The sequence below is a fragment of the Pituophis catenifer genome, unplaced genomic scaffold (genome assembly GCF_029215685.1).
Source record: "Pituophis catenifer annectens isolate HBS135680 unplaced genomic scaffold, rPitCat1.0.hap2 SCAF_18, whole genome shotgun sequence".
Lineage (NCBI taxonomy): Eukaryota > Metazoa > Chordata > Lepidosauria > Squamata > Colubridae > Pituophis > Pituophis catenifer.
The window spans coordinates 8,300,270-8,309,149 of record NW_027256898.1 but is presented as its reverse complement, the minus strand read 5'-3'; positions in this window follow the sequence as shown (position 1 = coordinate 8,309,149).

The window sequence follows — 8,880 nt, the reverse complement described above, 5'->3', positions numbered from 1 at the left end:
GCACCCTATTTCCCTGAAAATAAGACATCCCCTGATAATAAGCCCAATCGGGCTTTTGAGCATATGTGCTAAAATAAGCCTCCCCCCCCCGAAAATAAACCCTCCCCAAAAATATTTAAATGCAGAGCTGGAAATCAGGTAAGACGGCAAGAGGAGTCCCGTCTTGCTCCACCACCGAAAATAATAAGACCTCCCCAAAAATAAGGCCAAGCGCTTATTTCGGGGTTCCCAAAAATATAAATCAGGGTCTTATTTTCAGGGAAACAAAGTTTTTAAGTTTTAAAACTTAAAACTTAAGTTTTAAAATGGGCAGGAAAGAAATCTAGAAAAAGGAAGCTAAATTAAATGGCACTGTTTCTGGAGTTTGCTTTGACCAATGCCTTCAAATTAAAAAAAAAAAAGAATTAAATAAACCTGTTTGTTGACGTTCTACGTCCTCAAGATATCTGGTTGCCTTTGTGCAGAGCAGCCGCTGCTGAGTCCTGGGTTTATCCGCTGCCTTTCTCCACATCCGAGACCGAAATCCAGGCGAGGCAAGCAAAACTGCGCCGATCTATGGGAGAAACAGCACAGGTGACTTCCCCTAAATTCTACCTTCACCTGTTGGGAGGAACTTGGTCGCTGACTCAGCTGCCCCAGGGCCAAGATCCACCCTTTTGCAAAGGCAGAACTTAACCATGGTTTCATGTAAGTTTTTTGCTCTGCAAACAGTCAATGTGACCCCTTCATGCAGAAAAAGTGGCTCGTGAGTGCCATCTAGTGCTCATTTGGAGTCTTGCCGTCCAGAAGTTTATTTGCATTGCAATTACAGTAGTGGCCAAAATTGTAGAAACCTTTTGGGAAAAGTGTATTTTTTGAGATTTGATGGCTAATAACACCACCTTTTTTTTTTTTTTTTGAGTTTCAAGATAATCCTATTCCACTGCTGGAATGGCCTGGGAGTAGCTTAACCCAATTGAAAATCTACGGAGCCGACTAAAGAAACTTGTTAGTCAGAAGCAACCCAGCAATAAAACCCAGTTAATAGAAGCCATCATTCAATCTTGGTTTCACATTAGAACAGCTGCAGAACTCAAAGACTTGGTTCGCTCCATGGGAAGACGTTGTAAATTCATGCTGAAGGTTACCCAACTAAGAATTAACTGACATGGTGATCATTTTTGTCTATCTTGTTTTTTCTACGTGCTTCACTTTTCTTCTTTATACCGTAACTGCTATTCTAATAGCAAATCTTTCATGAAAGTGATTGCATTACATTCTTGATTAAATTATCTTTCCATTGATATATAATTTTAGGGTATTACTGCTCCAAAAAAAAGGGGTGTTATTAGCTAGTTTTAGAAAATACACTTTTCCCAAAAGATTTCCACAATTTTGACCACTACTGTATTTTTAGTCTTACACCCTTTCGTGTTTTCAATGCTAGTTTCAACTACAGGCAGTCCACGACTTACGACCACAAAACGAGCCCCAAATTTCTGTTGCTAAGTGAGTTTTGCCCCGTTTTATGATCTTTTTTGCCACAGTTGCTAAGTGAATCACTGCAGTTAGTCACAAGGTTGTTAAGTGAATCTGTCTTCCCCCTTGGCTTGGCTTGTCAGGTCACAAAAGGGGATCACATGACCCCGGAACGCTACAACCGTCATAAATACAAGACATTTGCCAAGTGTTCGAATTTTGATCACATCACAATGAAGATACTGCAACGGTCGTAAGTGCGGAAACGGTTGTAAATCAGTTTTCTCGGTGCCGTTATGACTTTGAACAGTCGCTAAACGAATGGTTGTAAGTCAGGGACTACCTGTAAATAGCATTTTTTGGGAGTACGGTCTCAAGTTCAAGTTTAAGAGGTGTGGGGGTCTTGAGTTGAAGTCCACACCTCTTAAGCGTTGAAGTCCTAATGTCTTAAAATTACAAAGGTTGACAAACACTAGTCATAGGTTACTAATAAGTCATAACGGCACAGAGAAAACTGACTTACAACCGTTGCCCAAACGCCGTTGCTGGTCTGTTTTAAGCCTTATGGGAGGGGCCAATCATCTCTTGGCCTTACTCCTGAGTCGTCCTCTTTGCTTGAGCTGCTCTTGCCTTCTGGCAGCTCTTCTCATGCGTGCACTAGAAACAGGCTCCTCCTGTTCCTCTGCCTCACTCCTGTCAGCCTATGGAGGCTCCGGAGTCCGCACATCACTCCCCGATGGCCCTTGCCCCATCTCTGCCTCTGACGCAGAGCTCTCATCCGGGCCTTCCCCAGCCTCCAGGACTGGCCCATGTTCTTCCTCAGCCTCATCGCTGTCCGACTCCGCTGCCAGCTCCGCAGGCTGCTGGCGAACCACAACAGCTAGACGCTTCTTGCGCCGAAAAAGAGATGGCGGCTGCAGACTTCTTTCAGCAAAAATTTCCGGAGTCGCACCAATTCTTGAATGCACAGCCCTGTTCCATGCGCCGGCTGTGCGCACACGCACATCGTTGCCTGCTGCCGCTGCGCCTGAGGGACTTGGCCGGGCAAGTGAGTGGAGCGGCATAGCAGGAAACGGTGTGTGCATGCACGGCTGGCGAATGGGCAGAAAGCGAGTGGGCGGGGCCAAGCAGGAGTGGTTTTTACCAGTTCGGCGAACCATTTAAAATCGCCGCTACCGGTATGCGCGATCCGGTCCGAAGCGGTCAAATTTCACCCCTGGTTCTACTGTTCTCGGGATGAGGGATGGTTCAGTTTTAATGCCAAAGAGACCTTGATTCTAAATTTAAGTTGTTCTCATAAAGCAAAAGTTGAAGAACTGATGATGTAATGATTTTCTTCTGAATCAAGAACTTCTCCTTCCAGACTTCCTCAATTCGAAATACAGCTGCGATCCAAGCTCTGAAAAAATACGAAGAAGTTTTCTCGTGCCAAAAAAAAAAAAAAAAAAGGTTTTTAAAGACTTTTCAAGGATTTGTTTCTTTTCTTTTTTTGTTGGTCACATGGCATTCCTGAAAGGCATTTGGTGGTTGCCAAATTTGTTCAACCTGACCTCCCTCTTGCTAAGTGGGTGCATGATGGGAGTTGCAGTCCAACCAATTTGGAAGATGATTAAGGGAGGGGTAGACGAGACTCCGGAGAGCCCCAGAATCAGATCCAACCACGTGGCTGGAATTCACACAAACGAAAACAAAAAAACCAACAACCAAAAAACAATGACTGGTTTGCAGTCTGGAAATTCCCCCTTGAACGAATTTTAGGGCTTTCTTGCAAAAAAGCAAAGAGATCTGCGGTCTTCCACCAAAGCCAGGGGTGCGAAACAGTTGTTCTTGCAAAAAAACCTTATCATTTCCGGCCCGAAAAAGGGATTTTGGTGGAAAAAAACATCCCCAAATAGTTAAATAAATTCAGCACATGTCTCGTCTTCTGTCAGCCCAAGATGACGAAAGCCTTCCGGTAATGTTTCAGGATCTTTCATAAAAATATGTCACGCTATTAATAATATATTGGGGGGGGGGAGGAGTCAAATCTGGTTTCACTTACAGGAAGGCAAAGGGCCTGGGTGCCCCCTGCTGGTGGTTGGGGAGTGGTGCAGAAAGATTTTCCTAGACCTAGAGAAAAAAATATATGTACTTTTTAAAATAACTGCAAAATTTGCCATGTATTTACCTAGTCCTAGATCTTCTTTTTTTTTTTAAGTTTTTTTTTTTTTTTACACAAACAGACAGACAAACATACAATGTATTTTTTCTGAACAGAGTATTGGCCGATTCACAAATTTAAACATTTTTTAGTCATTTCAACACAATTTATCTATTCCCTTTTTGCCATAATATTTATTCTATTTTTTTTATAGACCAATATTACCCTTCATCCTAACTCTAATCTTAACCAAATTCAATTTTTCCCTTCATCTCTATATTAAACCCCTTAAATTTAAAATCTATTTTTAATATCATTCCTGGTATTACAATCATTCGTTTCTTATCAAAATAATAAACCAAAACATTTTCTTAAGTCTTATCCCAAATATTGCAATCCAACATCTTAATAAAAATCAGTTAGTTAAAAGAGCCAAGGTGGCGCAGTGGTTAGAGTGCAGTACTGCAGCTACTTCAGCTGACTGCTAGTTCAGCAGATCAGCGGATCAAATCTCACCGGCTCAAGGTTGACTCAGCCTTCCATCCTTCCAAGGTGGGTAAAATGAGGACCCAGATTGTTGGGGGGCTATATGCTATTTAGTATACTGTCTTTGGTGTAAGCCGCCCAGAGTCCTTGGAGAGTGGGCGGCATAGAAATATGAATAATAAAATAAAATAATAAATAAATATAACGATCTTTTCTCTTTGTATGATAATAATAAACCAAATTACTTCCTGAAATCTTATCTCTAATTTTCAATTACTTTGTCAAACATATATATTTATATCTTAATCGTTTCTACTTTCACCACAATCCAATTAATTCATAATACAATATCATTTCACCTTTTCTTTTTTGATTAGATTCCAAATATGCAATTAAAAATATTCCAATCCAATCCTAGATCAGGGGGTCAGCAACCTGTGGCTCTGGAGCCGCATGTGGCTCTTTCACCCCTCTGCTGCGGCTCCCTGTCACTCATAATATGCATCACAACTGCACACGATCTATTGAGCTTTTCGACCCCCAGTAGGCCAATCATGGATAAATCCAAGAAAAGTTTCAGAAGAAAACATAACGTTTAATTCAACTACATCTGCTAGTTTTGTGGCCGCTCAAGAAATAGTCAGGCATGGGAAGGGTTTTTGTGGCTCCCGGTGTTTTCTTTTCTGTGGGAAACGGGTCCAAATGGCTCTTTGAATTGTTTAAGGTTGCAGACCCCTGTCCTAGATCTTCAAATGTAGGTATTGCATTATGAAATGAAAAGCTATAAATCTGAACAATCACACTTTTCAGTGCTTGGTTTGCAATCATTGGTAAAGGTAATAAAAAAAAAAACTTAAACTGAGAAAAGTTTTTCTTCAATTAAAACTCAAATACTGGAATGAATAAATAATTGGTGGATGAGGTCGCCCTTTTCTTCTCTTCCCTTCCACTTTTCCCGGCATTAAAAACTTCTCCAGAGAGCTGAGTTTTCACCTACGTTCTCAAACTTGGCAACTTTTAAGATGTATGGACTTCAACTCCCAGAATTCCCCAACACTGAATTTAATGTGTAGCGTAGAAATGTTCTGTTCTGAGCCAGATATAGTCCTCAAAGTATGACCAAAATTGAGCCCAACATTTCTGTTGCTAAGTGAGACATTTGTTCAGTGAGTTTCAACCTTTCTTGAAGAGTTGTTAAGTGAATCACAGTACCTGATAAGTTAATCACCCGGTTGTTAAGGTCGCAAAAGGGGATCACGTGACCTTGGGATACAACGACTGTCGTAACTAGTTGCCAAGTATCTGAATTTTGATCACCCAACCACGGAAATGCTGCAATGTTTGTTAAGTGTGAAAAAACGTCGAATGGTCAGTAAATGAACGGTTGTAAGGCGAGGACTAGCCGTATTCCCCAAGAGTTATATTTCATTCTGCATCTAAGTATCTGACTCTACTTTGTAAATCTAACCCCGCAAAGAGTCCTCGACTTACAACAATTCATTTACTGACCGTTCTAAGTTACAATGGCACTGAAAAAAGTGACTTATTATCATTTTTCACACTTATGTCCGTTGCAGCCTTCCCACCCCTACCCCCGGTCACATGATCAAAGTCCAGACGCTTAGCAATTGGTTTATATTTATGATGGTTGCAATGTCCCCAGTGGTGGGGTTGAAGTAATTTAACAACCGGTTCTCTGCCCTAATGATTTCTTCCAACAACCAGTTTGCCAAACTGCTTAGAAAGTTAACAACCGGTTCTCCCAAAGTGGTGCGAACTGGCTGAATCCCACGACTGAATGTCCTGGGGTCACGTCAGAGGTGGTATTCAGCCGGTTTTGACCAGTTCACCCGAACCAGTAGCTGAATTTATGGTGGTATTCAGCCAGTTTGGACCAGTTCACCCGAACCAGTAGTGGAACTTATGGTGGTATTAAGCCGGTTCGGACCGGTTCACCCAAAACAGTAGATGAACTTATGGTGATATTCAGCCAGTTCGGACCAGTTCACCCAAAACGGTAGATGAACTTATGGTGGTATTCAGCCGGTTTGGACCAGTTCACCCAAAACGGTAGTGGATCTTATGGTGGGATTCAGCCGGTTCGGACCGGTTCACCCAAAACAGTAGATGAACTTATGGTGATATTCAGCCAGTTCGGACCAGTTCACCCAAAATGGTAGATGAACTTATAGTGGTATTCAGCCGGTTTGGACCAGTTCACCCAAAACGGTAGATGAACTTATGGTGGTATTCAGCCGGTTCGGACCGGTTCACCCAAAACAGTAGATGAACTTATGGTGATATTCAGCCAATTCGGACCAGTTCACCCAAAACGGTAGTGGAACTTATGGTGGTATTCAGCCGGTTTAGACCGGTTCACCCGAACCGGTAGTGGAAATTTCAGGTGGGTCCGCCCACCTACCCCGGCTCTATACCATCCTATTTAGGCACGTTTTTGAGGCCGGGCGCATGCACGGATGCATGCACTCACATTTGCGAACCGGTAGGGAAAGTAAGTGAATATCACCTCTGGGTCACGTGATCCCCTTCTGCGACCTTCTGACGAGGAAACTCAATGGGGGAAAGCCAGATTCGCTTAACAACTGCGTGACTAACCTCAGAACTGCAGTGCTTCGCTTAGCAACTGTGGCAAGGAAGGTCATAAAACAGAGGAAAACTCACTTAACAAATCTCTCCCTTTAGCCACAGAAAATTTGGTCTCAATTGTGGCCATAAAGTGAAGACTACCTGTGTATACAGAAGGACAGGGTGGAGAAATCTGTAAAATCAAACTAGCAATTATTTAATGCAAGTTTTCCCCACGAAAAAGCCAGATTCCACTTCACGCCCGGAGGGAAATAAACGACTCCAGACACACCCAAGAGGCGTCTTAAGCAATTAAGGACAAGTCGAGACAGCTTCGATGCAACACAAGAACAGATCATTAATTTTGAACCCAGGTGAAGGAGCACCCGAGGGATTTTACGCGACGGAGGCTTGAATGCTTATTTGCACATTTTAACGAAAGGCACCCTTCTCCTCTTCCCGGCATCCCTCCTACAACTGGTTTTAACTGGTTCTGTGGGAATACTCACTTAGCACCTGTCTGTGTGGGCCCGACGAAACCTCGCTCTCGGGGCCGGGGAAAAAGACGACGGACATCTCTCCAGTGGGTTTTGGAGATGTGGCCAGCGGTGCAGCTCCTGTGATGGAAGAAGAGGGGTAGGATTGAAAGAGAAACTTCTCAATGCACGCCCTTTTGTTAAAAAAAAAAAACCGATTTACTCAATTCAACAGGGTGGGAAACTGGCTAGGTGGCTCAGTGGCTAAGACGCTGAGCTTGCCGATTGGAAAGGTCAGCAGTTCGGCGGTTCGAATCCCTAGTACAGTGAGCAGGGGGTTGGACTAGATGACCTCCGAAGTCCCTTCCAACTCACGTTACTTGTACTGCGCGAAACCTTCCCGAAGAATTCTGCGAAATCTCCTTTTTGAAGTCTGCAAAATTTCCTGTTCGCCCTGGGCAAAGCATCTTAAAGCAAGGGTAGAAATCCAAATTTTTTCCCCTTACCGGTTCTGTGGGCATGGCTTGGTGGGCATGGCAGGGGAAGGATATTGCAAAATCTCTATTCCCACCCCACTCCTGGAGGAAGGATACTGCGAAATCCCCATTCCCTCCCCACACCTGGGGGAAGGTTATTGCAAAATCTCCATTCCCACCCCACTCCTGGAGGAAGGATACTGCGAAATCCCCATTCCCTCCCCACTCTTGGGGGAAGGTTATTGCAAAATCTCCATTCCCACCCCATTCCTGGAAGAAGGATACTGCGAAATCCCCATTCCCTCCCCACTCCTGGGGGAAGGTTATTGCAAAAATCTCCATTCCCACCCTACTCTGGGGCCAGCCAGAGATGGCATTTGCCGGTTCTCCAAACTACTCAAAATTTCCGCTTCTTCCGGTTCGCCAGAACCTGTTAGAACCTACTGGATTTCACCCCTGGTCTAAGGTGGTCTTGCCTCCTCTTCCCCTTCCCCCTTTGCTGTGCCCACCGCCAAAAAAGGGTGCACTTTTTCTTTTAATGCTCGGATACCCTCCCCCCCTCCCATTTATTTATTTATTTATTGGTTCGATTTATATGCCGCCCTTCTCCGGAGACTCAGAGCAGCTTACAATGCATTAAGCAATATTTATTTATTTATTAGTTAGATTTATATGCCGCCCTTCTCCGGAGACTCAGAGCGGTTTACAGGGCATTAAGCAATAGCCTTCATACTTTTTGTATATACCTGCTTAGTAGGGCTTTCGGGGCCCCCCTAAGCGTAGTTCTTTTTTATACAAAGACAGTTTATTGCCCCCACAATCCAGGTCCTCATTTTACCTACCTCGGAAGGATGGAAGGCCTGGTGAGATGTGAACCTTGAGCCTGGTGAGATGTGAACTTGCAGTAATTGCAGGCAGCTGGTGCTACTTAACAGCACTTTAGTCTGCTGTGCCACCAAGGCTCTTAATTCTGTGTGATCCAGAAGCTGCTCTGATAAAAGAATAAAAATGCCCCTTTTGCTGATTGCAAAAGCATTTTTTTTTTTGCAAATGAATGCAAAAAATTTGGCCAAAAAATAAAAAGGAATAATATTTTCTCTTTACCCAGTCATCCTATCCTTCAGGGGGTGCTGTGCAGAGGCGAGTGGGGCCCTTTCAAGACAAACTCCAATCCCGAATCTCTCTCCTTTTCCTGCCCATACATGTGTTTCTGTTTTGTACTGGCTGCGCCTATTTATATTTTAAGTCTATCTGGTGG